The sequence below is a fragment of the Tachypleus tridentatus genome, chromosome 12 (genome assembly GCF_004210375.1).
Source record: "Tachypleus tridentatus isolate NWPU-2018 chromosome 12, ASM421037v1, whole genome shotgun sequence".
Taxonomy (NCBI): Eukaryota; Metazoa; Arthropoda; class Merostomata; order Xiphosura; family Limulidae; genus Tachypleus; species Tachypleus tridentatus.
Window position 1 is genome coordinate 79,209,361 of NC_134836.1, and position 18,651 is coordinate 79,228,011.

The 18,651-nt window shown below is 36.7% G+C and overlaps 1 pseudogene across 3 annotated transcripts; it reads right to left on the reverse strand.

Annotated features, from left to right (window-relative positions):
• Positions 1-369: 369 nt before the first annotated feature.
• LOC143233727 (dexamethasone-induced Ras-related protein 1 pseudogene) lies at positions 370-13,770 on the reverse strand (annotated as a pseudogene). Of its 3 annotated transcripts, none has more exons than XR_013018289.1 (2): positions 12,895-13,770; positions 370-1,896 (listed from the first exon to the last, which is right to left on the reverse strand). The product of XR_013018289.1 is annotated as a dexamethasone-induced Ras-related protein 1 pseudogene, transcript variant X3 (transcript). The 3 variants fall into 3 exon arrangements; XR_013018287.1 differs by having other exon boundaries at positions 12,899-13,769; XR_013018288.1 differs by having other exon boundaries at positions 370-1,899; positions 12,899-13,769.
• Between the last annotated feature and the right edge of the window lie 4,881 nt (positions 13,771-18,651).

An 18,651-nucleotide genomic window follows, 5' to 3' on the forward strand; every position in this document is an offset into this window, starting at 1 on the left:
AAAGAGCGCTTCTCTCTACGTCAAAGAAAAAAGTTATCTTGTTTCTCAAACACAATAAACGACCAACCATAACCCTGTCTTAATCCTTAAATGATGTTTACCGTTGTTGTTCCCTTTAAATTTGTCTTTTTGATTTTGTTAAAGGCTACATTATCACAATCATCCAGATGTTCTACAAGACAATTTAAAAATGAACTATAGGTCAAAGGTTGAAGCACAGAGAAGAGTAGACATTAGGTTAAAACTCTATACCTATAGAGTTGAGTGACGTTAGTATCACTGACAAAAATTTTAATGACAGTATGATAAATTAATTAAACACTCGTAAATCACTTTTAATTAATAAACAGTCGAAATGGATTAACATAAAGGAATAACTTTATTGAACCAGTCTCTTAGAAACATACAGCATAACTAATCACACATATAAAACACTTAAATACATTTAAGTTTTTAACTAAACTTGTGGATAACATACACTTATATTTTCCTTGTATCACTTTACATCAGGCTCTGACGTAAAGAGGTCACATGATTCTCCTAACTCATGCCAATGAAACACCACCTTCGTGAAGTCACGTGGTTATTAAAGCTTATAGTAAGTCCATTGCTGACGTATAGAAGTCACGTGCTTTCCATAATTCATACTTTTCAAGCATCAACGACTTTTATCCACGTGGTTATCTAAACTGAAGCACTGACGTAAATAGGTCACTTGACACTGATCTTCACTCGTGAACCATATAGGTCACCTCATTGTTCACAAACAACTTCACCTGTCATTTTCACTACAGCAATTCCCCAACAATGTACAATACAACAATAAAGATACTCATAGGAATAAAAATAACTAAATAACATTTACGTGTCAACTAATTAACCCTTCCAATGCTTTTATCCCCCTCTGAGTAATATCGAAGGTTCAATTCCTCGTGGTGAACAGACTGTAGACAGCCCTTTGTAGTTGCACAAAGAAAACGACAACCAACGTTTTTTACGTCACATTTTCACGAAGAAACATGTGCTTACACATACATTCATAAAACAAAACACAGACTATGTATACGTATTAAGATTAAGTAGAAGCCACCTATATATCCTTCAGGATACAGTACAGCTGCTCCGTTTTGGAACAGGTTTACCTCTAAAAGAAATGGGAATAGCGTTGACCGGAAGTGAACTTCTGCGCCCTCTTGTGGAAGGAAAGCTAGGTTTGGGACAGTCCAGATGACCTTGCAGAAACAACTCTTTGAAAATAGTGGTGATGTTGATGTTGTCCTTTGCTGAGCTTTCGACGAAACCGTGCTCCCAGTCTATACATACTAAGGTTTCAGCTAGTTCCTTCCGCACTGACCTCTTCTCCTCTAGGTCACTTTTATTCCCGGCTACTACAATAGGGACGCTTGATGACCGGATCTCCAACACCAAATCACGGAGGCGACGCACTTCTTCAAAGGAATCGGCATCGTCAATGGAATACACGAGCACAAAGGCGTCTCCAGAGCTGATCGCTAGATGGCGCATTGCAGGAAATTCGTAGCTTCCACTCGTGTCAAGAATATGTAGTTTGAGGATGGCACCTCTTAAATCATACTCTGTAGTCAGCAGCTCTTCTACAGTAGGTTTATAGTCATTGGTAAACGACTGGTATAAGAAACGTTTAATAATGGCCGTCTTACCCACTTGTGAGGACCCCATGACAACCAGCCTGTAGTGATCTTTTAAAGAATAACTTATTGCCACATCTTGAGCTATAGAAGCCGCTCGCATCAGTCGGCCATGAGAGAACCGTGGAGCCTTGTGATCCACTTCCCGAAATATAGAACCTCTTCGTTGCCGGGGGACACTGTTTGGATGGCTCCATCCCTCCTGCACGTTTTCTTCGCGTGAAGCCACCTGCTAGATAAAAACAATATTAGAAAATTAATAAACATAAATCTTCACATATCATCGTCAAAATAATAAATGAAACGACACTGTCACATTTTTGTCATCAGATATTTCTATATTTTATTATGATTTGTATGGCAAATTCAAAAATACGACGTTGACATGCTTGAAAAAAAAACAGTCAGTAAATCAAAAACAAAGTCTTTAAACAACAGATGACGTTTTTCCTTGCATTTAAAAAACATGGCACCTAGATTTTAAGTTGTCTAAAAATACTACCATTACTCGATAAAAAATATAAAATACATATGGAATACCTAGGATATCAATACAGGTCGTGAAAACAAAGACAATAAACGTATAAACCAAAAAAAAAATTTTTTGTAAAATATGATTCCTTCATAGCCCAAAATATACTCAAAAATAACTAATACTTTTATACCTATGTTATAGATTAAATTTCGTTCTTGACTTCTGCTGAGAGCTAGTCGAAGGTTACCCACGCTATACGTTCTTAATTTTGAAGTGACAGACTGGAGGGTTTGTTTGGAAGTTAAGCACAAAGCAACACGATGGGCTATCTGTGCTCTGCCTACCACAGATATCGAAACCTGGATTCTGGTGTTATAAGTCCGCACATATACCGCTGTGCTACTGGGGGTCAGACTAGAGAGAAACCAGCTAGTCAGCATCATTTACATTAACTTTTGAGCTAACCTTTTACTAATGAACAGTGAAATTAACGTCACATTATAACGCCCGGGAAAAAGGTTTTGGTCCCATGATCCGCAGGTTGCGAGTCGAGTGCCCTAACCACCAGGCCACGCCAGGTTCTTTTTGTTTTTTTAATTAAGTAACACTAAGAGTTTGAAAAAAAAAGTTTTGTTATTTTTGTTTTCGTATAATTAAAATGTTTCTCCATTGGTAACTTGGTGACCATAAATTCAATGTTAACAGGCCCCATGTTCAGTATTGGTAAAACAGGCCCAATGTTCATTATTGTTAAATCAGGCCCAATGATCAGTATTGTTAAATCAGATCCAATGTTCATTACTTGAATATTTCAAATACTGTATAAATCTTCAACCTGAACAACACTTTGTACGACATATGAACAAAATGGCCAGGTCAGTGGACAACCAGTTACCAGCACCAGACGTGTACATGATTATAACACACTAATAAATGAAAGTGTGAAACGTATTAAACTGAATATCACATAACTGAACCTTAGATCCTCATGGTATATGTTTCTAATAGAGTTGCAATGTCGAAACTCATTGCTATTTCAATAATGTAACTTATAATTTCTACAATTTAGGTCTGGATTAAATCTATTAACTCTTAAAAGACGGCCGTCATCAATTGATGCTTCTAACTAAAACATTCCCGCTGTTTAAGGGTTAATTGTATCTAACCATTGTTTCTTGGCAGATATTGTGTAATGTGTTAAGACACACACACGCACTCTCTCTCCGTGGTTAGCCCCCCTCCCAGTGGCATAGCGGTATGTTTGCGGACTCACACCGCTAAGAATTGGGTTTCGATACCCGTTGTGGGCAGAGCAGAGATAGCCCATTGTATAGCTGTGTTCTTAATCACAAACAAACTTACATTATAGGAAATTATTAAGGGAATTTTGTTACAAAATGTTTAATAAAAGAGTTCTTGCACATAGAAAAAAACAACCAACAAACAAAAACGATGCATTTTAAAATCGCAGACTTTCTCTTCTAATTATCGACCTTTTGTACATTGAACCCACGACTTTTTCTTTTCACCGGTCTCCATATTGATTACATTAAACATGAAGTGAAATAAAATAAAGATACTGTAAAAATAACTTCTGCCGCCACAACCTGGAGGTACTGGAATTAAGGAGAACATGAGTTATCTTCTCCTGTTCCTAATTCGTTTATACGCATGACCAAGTCTGTATCTTTTATCTGTATACAATACACTGTCTTACAGAGTAACTTGTTGATTATATATGGATAACAGGCGTTAGGCTTAAACTGTCGTTTCGATCTAGTGTTTAGTCATTTAACGTACACCCTGTAAACAAAAGCAACTGTTGCTGTATTTGATGTAGTCAGTTCTTTAATACCTGGACCGGCATGGCCAAGCGTGTTAAGGGGTGCGACTCGTAATCTGAGGGTTGCGGGTTCGCATCCCGGTCGCGCCAAACATGCTCGCCCTCCCAGCCGTGAGGGCGTTATAATGTGACGATCAATCCCACTATTCGTTGGTAAAAGAGTAGCCCAAGAGTTGGCGGTGGGTGGTGATGACTAGCTGCCTTCCCTTTAGTTTAGTCCCTGCTAAATTAGGGACGGCTAGCACAGATAGCCCTCGAGTAGCTTTGTGCGAAATTCCAAAACAAACAAACAAACAAATCTTTAATACCTAAACTGTCTTATCCGGATCACAACTTGAAAGGCTTTGTTTCTCAAAAGAAGATTATTTTATGCAAGTACATTAGGCTTAAGTTTCATGCACAAAACCACGAATTCCCATTTCAAACACGTTAGCTCCCTCTGGGTAAAACATTTCATACTATCACCAGCTACGAGTTATAACATTTTTCAGCCTTTACTGTAGGTCGATGATGGAGGATGTTTTTCAAAAGAGTTTCTTTAGCATGTCTTAAGACGTGGAGAACAATATGGTGTACATCTTGATAACACACCTCGGTTTTATCATAACTAAAAACGTTTTATGCTGTCACTTCACCAAAATATTGGTTCTGTCATTCAAAATGAAGAGAAACTCCAAATATCCAAGTCTCGAACTTTGTTTCACTCTAAAGAAATGTGTAAAGGTAACAGTGAAACTGAAACATAGTCGACAAAGTGAACCACTAAAAATTCTGATTTTAGAAGTAGAAAGGTCTTTATAATATGAGTATTTCTTATTACCAACATTCATACGTTCAAATGTCTTTTTTTTTTCAAAACGAATTCTGTTTGTTTTTGTTTTAACGCAAAAACTACACATTGTAGGTTCTGCACTCTCTTCAACACAGGGAATCGAACCTCAAAGTTTAACTCTGTAAGTCTCTAAACTGTCTGTTTACTCACCAGATAATCCATAATTGATACGATATTGATTCTTGTGTTGCCTAACAATGATGTAGAATAATAGCATAACCTTTCTAACCAACATTTCTATACACCAGACATAATGTTAATATCAGATGGTATAACCTTTCTAACCCACCTTTCTATACACCAGACATAACGTTAATATCAGATCGTATAACCTTTCTGACCCACATTCCTATACACTAGACGTAATGTTAACATCACATCAGAGGTTTTAAAATACAGCGTGGAACGAATGAAAGAGAAGTTGCTCAGTTTCCAGTACTCTCGTAACGGAGATTTACAAATTATTCCATCTGCACCCAACACACACATACCTGGGAAAGTCGGCTTCTCTTCGATTGATGCATAACGGTTCCTTTTCGACCAATACACATACCGTAGTAATTGTAGAAGCGTACACTACTTTTATCATAAATTTTGAACTAAGAAAGTCAAGGGTTATGTGTGCGAACCGCCCAAAAATTTGATGTTATAGACTAGAGATCTTTTTGATGACGAGAAACTCACTTGAAATAAAAATGTATCTCGGGACAGCTGTTGTGGGTGTTAACACTTTTATCGATAAGGAGAGAACAGCGTTTCGACCTTCCTAGGTCATCTTCAGGTTAAGAAAGAGAGTTTGAAAGTGACCTTTTTCGGACACATGTCTCAGGAACGAGAGTATAAACGGGTACGGGATTGTAGAGAGCATTGCAATTGAATGTTAGGTTATGAATTAGTACAGGTATAAAGGTATTCATTTATATTGGTTTAATATTGGTTATTGCTGTATAACTAGTGCTTCTTTGATTTTGTGTTTGTTTATATTTGCTTCCCTACTTAGTATATGGGAGTTTTCTGTGGTTATGATGTGTTTATTTGATTTGCAGTGTTCAAAAACGAGTGAAGGTGTTTTTTTTCTATTCTTTAAATCTAGTTTCTATTTTTCTGCTTGTTTCTCCAATATAGAAGTCGTGGCAGTTGTTGCATTGTATTTTATAAATTCTGTTGGCGTTGTGTTTGTCAGTGTAGTTTTTACATAGTATGGTCTTTAGTTTTGTACCTGGTTTTTGAGTAAATTTGGTGTTTACTGGAATGTTGTGTTTTGTTATAATTTTTTTCCAAATGTTGGTTATTTTTTCGCTGATGTCGAGAAGGTATGGTATGCAGCTGTATAAAGTTTTGTAGTTTGTTGTATCTTGAGATTTATTATTGGTCTAGATGTGTGCGTATAATTTTTTCACCATTTTGGGAAGGCTTTTTTGATGTTGATGAAGTGTTGTTTTATTTTGTTGATTTCATCGTTAATTTTATCGGGTGAGCATAGTTTTGTGGCTATGTTTATTTAATTTCTTAATATGTTGAGTTTTTGTTTTGTTCCCTGGTACTCCGCATATGAAACAGCACATGAGATACAGATTAGAGATCTAGTATGTTCTTCTGCTCTGTATAATCATATAATCATTTTTTTAATATTATCAATTATTTAGTTTCTACACTGTCATGGCAGCAACACGAGTTTCAGGATATCTTATATCATCACTTTATTCTTGTGTTAGCCAACGTCCTCTTTCCACAAGGATATTTCAGTATTGTAACTTGAGCCTGAGATATACTAGTCAAAACTGGAATATCCTTTGTTGGCCGAATTATGACATTAATAAAACTAACAGCTAGGCCCTGTCAGAGAACAGAGGTTGCGAAGTGACGCCGTCCACTAGACAAAGAAAACGAGGAGTTGTTCGAAACCTAGGCACACTTTCATCGTTCTGCATGGATTAACCTCCAAAGATCTTACTCCAGTAGAGACGATCGTCGTCTTGTATAAGCTGGCAAGCACACTGTTTGTATTTATGGTATGTCTAAATAAGTAGTTGTTTTCACTATCATTGGAATGTGTCCATTTTTCAATCACATTAACAACTACAGAACGTTTCCCTTATATCTACTGTAATTTGCCTCTCTGATGCTTGTTGGGAAGTTGTTGTTGTTGTTTTAAATACCATAAAAAGAAAGAAACTCTTGTCTAACCGAGTAGTGGGATTTGTCTGTCACTCTTATAACGCATCCACTACAAAACTACGCGCTAATAGCTGAGATGTACAATGAAAGTTGATACTGTCTATCTAATGTTTTCTCTTCGATCCATTCTGAACAACAAATATTTAATAAAGATCTTAGACTCAGTGCAACTAGAAACGTCGAGCACCAGACATATTGTTTTAATGTTACCATGGGGATCTATAATAAACTTCTGAAAGGTTATTACTTCTAATGTTTAAAACTACAGTTTTCATCTTAGTCTGGTCATCAACGTAAAAATATTTACTCCATGGGGTCTGGACCAACAATCAAAATGACCGGATTGCGAATTCAAGGACTCATTATTTGTGACTCTTTGACGCAGAAACACCCTACGAACTTTGTTTACATTATAACAATGACGAAGAAAACGCACCCTGGCGTCAGACAAGGGTTTGAGGTGAATGATGCTGGCTAGTTGCCTTCAAATTGTGGGTTTTTTAGGGGTTGGAAGTGTATGACGTTGGCTAGTTGCTTTCAAATTCTGGGTTGCTTAGGGGTTGGAAGTTTATGATGTTGACTATTTGTCTTCAAATTCTGGGTTGTTTAAGGGTTTGAAGTAGGTAATTTTGACTAGTTGCCTTCAAATTCTAGGTTGTATAAGGATTGGAAGTGGGTGATGTTGCTAGTTACCTTTAAATACTGGGTTGTTGTTTTTCTATCTTCCTGTAAAACTTACATATAACCATCAATCGTTTTGAACTGATAGACCAGAGGATTAGACAATATCAACTATTATTCTACTGGCGTTTAACCACCATTATTGCAGTAACGAACATACTCACTGCTCAATGTGCGGAGTGCGTTTGTGGAGGAACGAGGCAAGAACCATGAGTTCCTAGAGTCCCAGTCTGAGAGCTCTGAGTACAAAACAATGACTAGTCCTTAAAATTATAGAGGACTAGTCGCAGGTAGTTCGTTTGTAGCTTAGCGCGAAATGTCGAAACAAATAAACTATGCCTTAAGGCGGCCATTTTGCCTAGCCATCCAAAAATTATCTATAACGTATAATAAATTTAGGAACACAAAATCCTATGATTAAAGATCTCATGTATCTGGCAGTCTCAAACCGGATATTATATGCACTATCTATTTTAACACATACATTTTTATTTGTTACTTATATCATATTCCTAGGAGCTCCTGGTAATTTTTTTTAATAAGAGATTTTGATTTTTATCTCGACTAATCGGTTTTTTTCCTTTGTATCTATTATTCCTCGTGCACAGATATGGTGTCTCTTAGTTTCCGTGGCAACAAACCATCAAGCTCTGCATTAGAAACAGTCTCCTTGACAACCAACCGTCAATTTCTTTTAATAACTACTTTCTGGTCCTTATTTTTCTCTTAGAATTATGACTAAGGTAACTGGTCGTAACAGACGACGGTGAATTTCTCTAGAAAAATGATTACTTAACAAGGTTCGTACGTGAACACAAAACATCTAAAAAGTTGGCTATAATAGTAAAGATATGGTAACCTCTTAGCAATAAATAGCTTAGTAGCACAATGTTTCTTTAAGAGTGAAAAAGGGCCCGGCGTGGCCAGGTGGGTTAAGGCGTTCGATTCGTAATCCGAGGGTCACGGGTTCGAGTTCCCGTCGCACTAAATATGCTCGCCCTTTCAGCCGTGGGGTCATTATAATGTGACAATCAATTCCACTATTCGTTGGTAAAAGACATGGCGGTGGGTGGTGATGACTAGCTGCCTACACTCTAGTCTTACGCTGCTAAATTAGGGACGGCTAGCACAGATAGCTCTCGAGTAGCTTTGTGCGAAAATTCAAAACAAATAAACAAACAAAAGAGTGCAAAACACCATCTATTTTTATTATTTTTATGCACACACACAAATTTGTAATTATCTTGTCCTCACTGGTTAACCCCGGTAAAAATTCGACGCATTTTAACTATTCTTTTATATATACATATAATATTTATTATTCAGACTTTATGAGAAATGTTATGTATATCGAGTATTAAATAACTTTAAAACAGATAAGAAACATAGGCAGATATACTATATGATTTCCGTTATATTTGAAAGAGTAATTCCAAGATAAATTTATGAGGAAATACTGACGTCATGGATAGAAATTAACAAGATATAAAAAGAGCAACTTGTGAGATGGTCGTCACACCCTCTACAGGACGATACACTAAACAATGGTCGTTACAGCTTCTACAGAATGTATCTAAGAAGAACAAAACATGAATGTTTATTGTAAAATGGCGTTCAAATCCTACTGTATGTAGCCCAAGAATTGGCGGCGGGTAATATTGACTAGTTGCTTTCCCTGTAGTCTATTATTAGTACGTTAGGGGTGAATAACGTAGAATACGCTCAAGCAGCTACGTGTAAAATTCAATAAACAAACAACATTAAAACTATCATACGACATTGTTCATCTCTTGCAGACAAACCTTCATTTAAAAATGAATTGTTTCCTCATTTCTGTCAAAACTTGAGTGAAAACCCACGATTCTTTGTTCCACAAAATACCTGCTTTCAGTGTCAGTTATTCCATGTACATGGTGAACTGAACATCCGTATGTTATCTTTGCTACAGTCTCAGTTGCAAGTGTCAATACTGGAAGATACGATGAAACAGAAACTTGTGGATGATGTGGAACTTAAAGTAAAGGTCGTCCGATGAAAACAAACAGAAGAAGCAATCAGAATAAATCACACAGTATTATTACTTTCAGTAATTAAATGTGATTAGTTGGTTTGGTTTAGTTTTGATTTGAATTTCGTGCAAAGCCACACGAGGGCTACCCGAACTAGCTGTCCTTAATTTAACAGTAATATACTAGAAGAAATGCAGCTAGTCAACACCAGTCACAGCTAACTCTTGAACTATTCTTTTACCAACGAATAGCGGATTGACCGTCATTTTGTAACGCCTCCACGGCTAAAACGGAGAGCGTATTCCGCTATGAGAATTTGAGCATTACTAGCCACCAAGGTACACCAGCTCATCACCAGGCCACCCCAAGGCCTCAAAATAGCAAGATTCTGAGGAAGGCATTACTAGCTACCAAGGTACACCAGCTCACCACCAGGTCACCACAGGGCCTCAAAATGGCAAGATCCTGAGGAAGGAGTTAGTAGCTACCAAGGTACACCAGCTCACCGCCAGGCCACACCAGAGCCTCAAAATGGCAAGATTCTGAGGAAGGCGTTACTAGCTACCTAGGTACACCAGCTCACTACCAGGCCACCCCAGGTCCTCAAAATGGCAAGATTCTGAGGAAGGCGTTACTAGCCACCAAGGTACACCAGGTAACTCAAACGATCCCAGGCCTTCGAGATCGTGAATAAGATTACTTTCAAGAGTTCAAACCATAAACTTGCGTCGAGTTTTATGTGAGAAATTGGTCTAGCAGGTTTCTCTTGTTCAAAACTGTCACTAAAATATAACAGTGTCTGTCGTATAACAACCACCATATCAAACAGTAACATCTCTTAGTTTAACACCTCTCTTGATTTCTCTCGATACATAGGTCCAAGCAGATTTTTAAAATATTCACAGAAAACGTTTTGTGCATGATCTAGATTCCAAACGATCGTGTTTCTACTTTTTTTTTTAACACAAAGTTACAAAATATCCTATCTACGTTCATTCTGCCCACTGCGGGTAATGTAATGCAAATTTATGAGACAATCGATTTGAAGTAACATAAACTTTCCAAGGATTTGACTTCAACGAGTCTTTCTTTTCCTTACCTTCTACTTATTTGTGAACCTGACGATGACCGAAGAAGGTCGAAACGTTGTTCGCTCTTCTATGTAAAGTGTTTTCTCAGCCCAAACGAGCCGTTTTTGCATATAAACTTCTACTTATTGTTCTCATGAACGTCTATCTTAATGGAATGGAATCGAATCTTCTAAATGCAAATTATTTTGCTTATGTTACTTTCCAATTCTCTCTGTAAAGTTTCTAACTTCCATTAGAAACTACTTTCTTGAATTTCGTGCACAGATATGTGTTCTATAGGTGTGGATTGTCGAATTCCTAAACTAACAATCTCTCTATAACCCCATTCAAGTAATACAGTTGGAGGGTGTATTAAGGTAGAGTAGTTACTGTATTTCTAGTGAGGGAGTGTGTAAAATGAATAATAACCAACGACAGAACAAAATCTACTGTTTTGTCGATTACCTGGGAATGAAGAGCCAATTAGTAGTTCTGTTCTACATTCATTGTGAACCTGACAATGACCGAAGAAGGTCGAAACGTTGTTCGCTCCTCTACGTAAAAAATTTTCTCAACCCAAACGAGCCGTTTTTACATATATATTAACTAGTCAATTGTCAAGTGTCCCATCAACGAATCATGTCATGTTATTATCGACCAATCAGTGAATCATGTCATATTGTCATTGACAAATCAGCGAATCATGTTGTATTATCATTAACAAATCAGTGAATCATGTTATATTATTACTGACCAATCAACGAATTGTATCATATTATTATTACTGACCAATGAATTCTGAAGGATTCATTAATAAACACCATTTAAACAGTAGTGTTTCACCAACTTACACAAACATGTGAACTGACGATTACGGAAGATGAAACGTTTGTTATGAATACAACACACCTGACATATTGAAAAACTCGCAATTCTTAATGGCCCTAAACAGAAAGAAACAATCTGTAAAATGTAACTGTCAGATCACCACTTATTAAAGAATCATATCGTTCAACCAATATGTTTCAGTCACTGTATTAAGATATAAACACTATGTTTTCACTACACAAATATTTTCAATAATAATTTTAAGTTTAATATTCTTAAACAGTCTTTTATAAAAATAACCCTAAAGTTGATTTGTCTGTTCAGAGACAATGTGTCGAAGTATCTGTTGAAGCTGTAACTTTACCTTTTTATGGCTAAGCTTAAATTTATAGTTATACCTCTTTTTGAGACACGTATAACGTTAATGTTTGAAGTGTGGTCCCTACTGCGGGCTCACCAGTGATAACCCACTGTGAAACTTTGGACTTAAAGGTTATATAATCGTCTATTCGTTAACTGTAACTTTTATATAGAGGTTAAGGTTGACCATGATATGTAAATCCATTCTTTTGTTATTCCTCGGTACTGAACACGTGTAAGATATTAATGAGTGTTTTAAAGACACACATCAATGTTCAACAAACGTGTTAGAGACTGGTGACTTATTAATGTACTAGAGTAACGTAAATAGAACAGAGTCAACAATTCTGACCTTTAAACAGTACAATAGCAACTACTTTCCAAATTTGATAGATTACTTTCTTTACACAAGCCTGCTTGTGTAGTGTCTACCCTGAGAATCGATCCCTAATTCTTGTTTATTTGTTGCTGGATTTCTTGGAAAGCTATACAAGCGTTATATACACTAGCGAACACACCCTCACACCGCCAACCATAAGGTTGCTACTCTTTAAGAAAGACTAGTGGGATGGACTGTAACATTATGACGTTCCCCGAATGTATTCAGACCTTCAGATTAAGACTAACGCCAGGTCATGTTAGGTCACACAAAAAATCGATGTCTGGTTGGTTAAACACATTCAATTTGGTGTGAAGTATTTGGTTCAATAACTGGTTAACTTGGTTCATTAGATACAGTCAAGTTGGTGTGAAGTATTTGGTACGATTTCCTTTTTCCAGTCTCATACATTCATCAGTTATTGGAATCTTGAAACCCGCAGTGAAAATTAAAAAATTAACATAAGTAATCAAGTTATTTCGTACTACAAAATGTTATTACGTACGAGATAACCCAGTTACTTGTTTTATTTTTAAACACTATTATATTGCTAAGATAAACAGTGTTCATACCTACCGTGAAAGTATACCGTTGGTTTTTGTATCAACTACAACTTCTGCCCTTGAATGTTTTCGTTCACGTTGTCTGTCCGATCGTTCACTCGGAGCTTCATCGACTGAGTGAGACTGCCAGCACTCTCCGGGTCTTACAGTAACTATAGTAACCATATTACGAGCGTGGGCGGTGCGCTTGCGGACGGGCCAGGAAATAATGTCCAAAATGCTGCAGTACTACACACGTCACACGTGCTTCGTGCGTTATCTCTCCGGGGAGAGAACGTGCTAAACGCAGGAAAGAGAAAAATAAAAGCCACTACAGGTGCAAGGTGCGAACAAACCGCCATAATATTTGGAAAAATATATATTTTAAATGGGGGTGAAAGGTCACACATACATTTTGTCTACTTAGTAAATTTCCATCTCAGGAAATATTTGAAGGGGAGATGTGAGACTCTACAATTTTTCAAACTGTAAAACTACATAAAACAAACGTTCCGTTTGACTTGTGGATCTGACTTGAAACCTACATTGTCTAAATTTAATATGCCTCGAAATTCTGAGACAACAGTAATTATGACTATATTCGTAATAGATAGATGATGTATAGACAGATAATGTTCAAGCTTGACACTCGCTTAGAAATAATAAGTAGAAAACAATAGACTTGTTTGACCATTAACCAGCAAAACTTTCCAAGAAGCTGATAGCAACCGACTTCTAATTCAAGTTTCTCTGCACGAACCTGAAGTCTGGTGTCAGAGTAAGAAGAGTTATATTCAATAAGTGAATATAACGTTTAATATAATCATGATAAAATAAACAGTAAGGAGCAACTAATGACACCAAACGTTCGTTTCACTGAACCATACATGAAAAAGGAAGCATTGCAGTGTGGTGTCTAACTTCCATAGAATCCAATTGCAGTATGTCAGTAGGGTATGGTGGTATGTTAAAAAGATAAAGTGTGTATATTTTGGTGGTATGTTAAAAAGATGAAATGTGTATGATATCACTGTGTGATAATAGAGTAAAGTGTGTAGGGTATGACTATGTTAACAGGATAAAGTGTGCAGTGTATAGTGGTATGTGAAAAGGATAAAGTCAGGTTATGATGGTATAATTTTCCAAGTTATAGACAGCCATGTTTAATTTTTCTCAAGTAATTTTGCTCGTAAATTCTGAAACTATTGGTAATGAAACGCGAACCACAAACTCTCGGACTGACCCTCAACTTAAGGACTGAATTTATTTCGAAATAATACGATTAATATTTTGATTTTTTTACACATTTATATAAGACAGGTTTTTTTTAAGTTAACAGTTATATGTTTAGACAGGATTAGAACGTAAGAAAAGTTTGCTTGTTCCTGAAGTCTGGTTGTATGAGAAACTGAATTATTTTAAAGCGTTTAATAAGAGCTCACTCTGAACCTCAGGAATGACCTAGAACCCTGGAGTAGAAAAAAAAATTTAGTCATTACGAAAGAGGGTTCTGAATATTGTAGAAAACAAACAGTGAAATGAGCTGTTGGGGAACATTAGGAATATTCCGTGCCTTCACATGTTTTGTCTTCATCCAGAGAAAACTCACCCCCTTATTTGTGGTATGATCCTTACGTGGGTTTTACTAGTTGTTCCCCTGTTTACCCTTAAACAGGAATACCTTAATTTATCCTTTTTCCTGCACGTTTTTAATAGAATTGGCTTTATACTGCCGAACGTGGTTTGTCATTATCAAGGGCGGATGTAAGGGGGTCATTTCCCCCTTTGCTAAAGAATAAAAAAAAGGGAGAATGTAGATTTTGTTCTTCTTTGTATGAAACACTAAATTAAACTATGAATATTCTATACCGTTAACAGTAATATATTATTGTTTTCTAAAATAATAATGACAGATTTAATGTATTATTTAAGAAATTATAAGTGTCGTTATAACTAAACTAATATATCATTAAGTTTATAGTCTGGTCCAAAAGGTGAACCCCACAAGGCACACAGAAAATACTGTTTGTCCATGATTGTCTATTTGTTAATTGAGAAATAATTTCTAGATGTTAAAAAAATCACAATTGTAAAATAAAACGGTAATTATATAATAAAACTAATATTTCTCTAACTGGCCCAGCATGGCTCAGGTGGTTAGGGCACTCGACTCGTAATCTGAGGGTCGTAGGTTCGAATCCTCGTCAGACCAAACCATTTAAGCCATTTCAGCCATGGGGATGTGTAATGTTACAGTCAATCCCACTGTTCATTGGTAAAAGAGTAGCCTAAGAGTTGTCAGTATGACTAGCTGCCTTCCATCTGGTCTTATACTGCTAAACTAGAAACGGCAAGCGCAAATAGTTCTCTTGTAGCCCACTATTCGTTGGTAAAAGAGTAGCCCAAGAGTTGGAGGTGGGTGGTGATGACTAGCTGCCTTCCCTCTAGTCTTACACTACTAAATTAGGGACGGCTAGCACAGATAGCCCTCGAATAGCTTTGTGCGAAGTTAAAAAAAAAATTCTCTTGTAGTTTTTTCGAAATTAAAAACAAACAATCTGGTACCCCAGCACTAAGACCGAAAGCTTATAACACTAAAAACATGGGTTCAATACCTGTTGTGGGCACAGCACAGGTAGTTCATTGCGTAGCTTTATGCTTAATAACAAACAAATAAGAAAATCGGTCTATCAGAACTGTGAGAGTTAATTTGAACAAAAAACTGTTGTTTTAATATACTCATTTAGTGCACTCGTTATAAATATTCAGTTCCAGATTCGACCAAAACGTTTGGTTTGAATTTCGCGCAAAGCTATATTAGGGATATCTGCGCTAGTCGTCCCTAATTTAGCAGTGCAAGACTAGAGGGAAGGCGGTCAATCGTCACCACCTACTGACAACTCTTGGACTACTCTTTTACCACCGAATAGTGAGATTGACTGTTACATTATAATGTCCCCACGGCTGAGCATGTTTATTGTGACCGAGATTCGAACCCGCGACCCTCGGATTACGAGGCCATGCCGAGCCTCGACCAAAATGATCATCTTAAATATACCAGCCTCAGTGTTTCGTATACAATGGAATTTTCCCTGACATATCAGTTCATTTGTCGTGTTTATACAATATTTACAGACATCAGAATGTCCCCCAGTGGGTCAGCTTAGGTTTATCGACTTACATCACTGAAATCCGGATTCTATTCCAAGTGATAGATAGCGGAAATAGCCCATCATGTATCTTTGTCCTAAACAAACAGCAGAACAGCATGATGTCTTTATTATTGCCATAGTAACCGGAACGAGAAGTTGGTATCATATCTATAGCTTCTCCTGTGTTGAAAGATAAATTTGACGTCGGCGACAGAAAAGGAGGCGTTGGATTATTGCCATAGTAATCTGAAAAACAAGTTGCTATCATGCTAGGAGTTTCTCTCTCTTCGGAAGATGATGTGCCACCCACGAAACTCTTGACCAACAGCAAACAGGTTATAATATTGTTTTTGTGTGCCAGGTTCTAGCGATTGTAAAATAAGTTACATTAAACAGTAGTAAAAAACAAAAAAAGGGGTATTTATGAATCATTTAGCGACATTGAGTTATGTAAGCATTATACCACGAAATGTCAAAGATCTGAGAATTTAAGAACCTTGGTATTTACAAAGCTTTTGTGATTTATTTTATAATGATATATATAGTCTTAAATAATTTTGTTTTTAAACCTTAAACGGCGGCCATCATCAATTACTGCTGCTATCAAAAACATTTCCATTGTGTAAGGGTTAAGAGGCTTGCTAAACATCGTTGTAGATGGAAAATCGAAATAAAAAATTAGATTTTAAATACTTAGAGAATAGGATTAATATATATGGCTAAGAACTAAATGTTCTCATTTTCACCCTAATGTCACACAACTGTAGGATTTTCTTCTCGTTTCATCTGTTATATCTACGTTTCTCTTCTATTAATGACACAAAAGTTTATACTTTCCAGTTTTCCAACCAATATGTTCGTTCTTCTGTCTTTTATAATGTTTCTCTTTTTTCTTACTAGTGTAATTCTGTTTGATTTGTTCTAAATTTCTCTTACATTAATTTATTATTTCGTCTTTATTTCTTTATTACTACCTTTCTTTCCCATCAACGCTGAAACAGGAAACAAATAACATAGTTTAATTTACCAAAGAAGGTTTGTTTGTTTGTTTGTTTGTTTTTGAATTTCGCACAAAGCTACATTAGGGTTATCTGCGCTAGTCGTCACTAATTTAGCAGTGCAAGACTAGAGGGAAGGCAGTCAATCATCACCACTTACTGACAACTCTTGGGCTACTCTTTTACCACCGAATAGTGAGATTGACCGTTACATTATAATGTCCCCACGGTTGAAAGGGCGAGCATGTTTGGTGTGACGGGGATTCAAACCCACAACCCTCAGATTACGAGTCCAGCGCCTTAACCACCTGGCCATGCCTAGCCTACCACAGAAAGACGGAGTGTTGTATGTAGTTAAGTACAGAGATACACAATAGGGTGTCTGTGCTTTCACCATCACGGGTATCGAAACTCAGTTTCTAACGTTGTAAGTCCACAGAAAAGACACCAAAATGGTAAATAGTCCTAATGTAAGTAGTACATTCCATTTTTGTGCGTGAGGACTTCCCAACTGATTCTTACCTTCATTATTATAGAGTGTATAAAGACTTATTACAACCAACAGGATATAATCGAGCGACCAGGCGTGGTCAAATGATTATAGTGTAAATCAGAAGGTTCGTGGCTCGCGTCCAATTACCTTAAAACAGGTGCTACGCACATTAGGATTATAAGAGTGAGGTCAGATAAAAGTAGCTCAACAGTTGGTTGCGATACTGTCTATCAATCCATCTTCAGGAACGGCTACTGTAGATAGCTTCGAGTGAAATTCTGAAAGAAACAATAAAAAATATAATCCAGTATCTCAAGGTTTTGTTGCTAAAAAGTCTAATTAACAGATCTATTTCTTGTGTTTTTATTAACAACAGATCTTATTATTTATTAATATTAGCTAGTGGTCTATACATGTCTCATATTGTGTTGATATCAGCAACGAGCCTATGTCTTGGGTTGCTATTAGCAACGTGTATAGAGGATTAACTACGTTATATAAAAACAATTTTAAAGTCCCACTATGTCTCCACGTCCGGTTTTACTCTATTTGAGGGCCTTGATTTTTGACAATAAGCCAACAGTGTGTTTTCCGCTGCAAACGAATCAGTCGTAAGGATGTCATGTCAAAAGCACGCAAGTGTTCCCTTCAAGCTTTCTATAAGCCATCTAATGTAAGAGAACGACTGTTTCCTAGCACCTGCTTCAACTGTCTGATCGCACATAAATCCATATGCGACTTCCTATAGAACAGCATGAAAACAATAACAATTATACAGCTGCTTGACATATGGTACGGTTAATAGGAAGGTATGACTTTGTGAATTCATACACTGTTAGCCTTGTTTCAGGCGTTTCTTGATTATATTATTTACTGACGCCTTTGGCAATTCAAAACTCCATTTTTTATAATTTCTACTCAGTTATTTTGTTCTTCCATTACTGGTAAATAAAAAGATCAAGAGTTACTGGATCTGTTGCATTTGAGACAAGACTTACACTCAGTAAGTCACGTGACAGTCACAGGCGTCCTAATTTCACGGTGGATCAGCGTGCATCAGAACTACATTTTGACCTTTTAATTTACCAGTAATGGAAGAACAAAATAACTGAGTAGAAGTTAGAGGGAATGGAGTTTTGAAATT